This window comes from Carassius auratus, chromosome 20 (genome assembly GCF_003368295.1).
Source record: "Carassius auratus strain Wakin chromosome 20, ASM336829v1, whole genome shotgun sequence".
NCBI classification, from domain to species: Eukaryota; Metazoa; Chordata; class Actinopteri; order Cypriniformes; family Cyprinidae; genus Carassius; species Carassius auratus.
Window position 1 is genome coordinate 12816679 of NC_039262.1, and position 2385 is coordinate 12819063.

Consider the following 2385-nt stretch of genomic DNA (forward strand, 5'->3'; position numbering starts at 1 on the left):
TTTATAAAAATAACACCACATCATAAAGTTTTTAAGAGAATTACAAATAAGAATATTCAAAACGTGCAGGTCTGCTGTAAACTAGAGCTCACAAGACTTTTGTTAGTTCATTCATTCATCTCATCTGCAGCGAGTCAGTCAGAGACAGTGCTGTGGGGGAAGGGCGCGCGCGCGATCAGAGAGTGCTGTGGGGGAAGGGCGGCTGATCACAGTATGAGCAGCAGAAGCAGATCTCAGCTAGGGCTAGGGCTATAGTTGAAAATCAAAGTAAGAACTAATAAATCTGTAAACAAACATTTAAACGTGCCAGCTTAATTCATGATTCTTTTAAACACTTTTGTTCTTTTGTATGACTATAACTGCTCTCTCTCTCTCTCTCTCTCTCTCTATATATATATAGAGAGAGAGAGAGAGAGAGAGATACATAGATATATAATTTCTTGAATCATTCTTAAGATTTTCAAACCAGTAAGTGCACTGGTTTGTAAAAAAAATGTACCCAACGTGTACTTAATTTTCTGAAATAACACCACATCATAAAGCTTTTAAGAGGATTACAATATGAATATTCAAAACGTGCAGGTCTGCTGTAAACAAGAGCTCACAAACTGTCTAAATGAGCAACCTAGATCTCTTGAACAGACATCTTATTTTCTATTACAGTTGTTTTCAGTCGCTAACAAGCATTTGTCCAAGCAGTTGTCATATTTTCAAAACTCTAAACACAATTAGCCACAGCATCTGTCTATTGTGGCCATACCATTCACTCATTTCATGTCGTTTTTACACAATATGGAGGTCATTGAACACATTTCCACAATGCTTACATTTTCTGAACAGACAAGCTATACCTCCCAACAAAATTATGGATCGTTTTTGTAGTATTTACAAATGTTAACACACAAACATCCACAATAGCAAAAACAATGTCCAAACCTTTAGATACAGTATAAAAACCTCTGCTTCTGCAATTAAATCAGTTCAAAAACAATTTATCTTAGTGATTTATGTTGTGTAAATTGGGCCAACCACAGCTGATTCCAATCTGGCTTAGACTCAATTGCAGGGGTTATTTTTTTCTATTACATTGACACTTATACAATACAGTAAAAGGAGGACTTTTGAAGAGTAATATTTTTGGGAAACAGAAAAAGACAAACACTGTAATGTATGGACGAGGAAGAGTAAGAGCAAGGGGGCCAGGGAGAAGAGCAGGAGCAGTGAGATGGATATTTTGTTCACTGTAAAGCAATACTGTCAAACCTTTTCTGTTCTATGATACCGTGTTTCTACTGTACCTCCTGCAGTAAAACAGTAAAGGAAAAAAATAGCTTTTTACTGGAATGCTTTTGAATGTGAAACATTACTGTACATTTGGACATACAGTTCCTAACCAAGAAATTTAGTGTAAACAGTGAATTGCATGTTTGCATGCAAAATACCTGTAAAACTGAGACTGAAAAGTCTATGCAGTTTTTGTAATGTCAACAATAGCCAGTATTTTGAAACCTGGTGTACTTTGATTGACTGCATGTACCTTTTGAGGTGAAAACAAGTGTTATTCTTTGACAGAATAATTTAATTTTGAGTCAGATTTCCAGTGTTTTGGTAAAGTTGGTGTGTTGACAGAAAGATGTGTTCTATTTTGAAATGAAGATTTAGTATAAATTTAACAAAATGTGTTTTCGAGAAGAAAATTATCCATTTGGCCAATTGTGTTTTGTAGGTGTGAGTCTGTGTTAAGAGTTTAGAAAAAGTATCTAAAGTATGGGGTAAGCGCTTGTAAGCGATTGAAAAAAAACTGTAATAGCATTTATTAATCAAAACAGTCAATTGAAGTCTGCAAACCCACAGCAGGGCTGATATTGCAAGCATCTCATCTGCAGCGAGTCAGTCAGAGACAGTGCTGTGGGGGAAGGGCGCGCGCGCGATCAGAGAGTGCTGTGGGGGAAGGGCGGCTGATCACAGTATGAGCAGCAGAAGCAGATCTCAGCTAGGGCTAGGGCTAGGGCTATAAAATCAAAGTAAGAACAAATAAATATGTTAACAAACATTTAAACGTGCCAGCTTAATTCATGATTCTTTTAAACACTTTTTGTTATTTTGTATGACAATAAACTGCTCTCTCTCTCTCTCTCTCTCTCTCTCTCTCTCTATATATATATCATTTCTTGAATAATTCTTAAGATTTGCAAACCAGTGAGTGCATTTTTCAAAACAATTGGTACAAACCCAGACAAAAACAAAGCCTGTAACTTGCTCAATATCCTTAATACAATATCAATGAACATCAGTGCCATCAGAATGACAAGTCCTTGTGTCATTGTTTACAAACATGATAGTCAAATGCTTTGTCATTTTGTCAATATAACAGTGAACTATCAT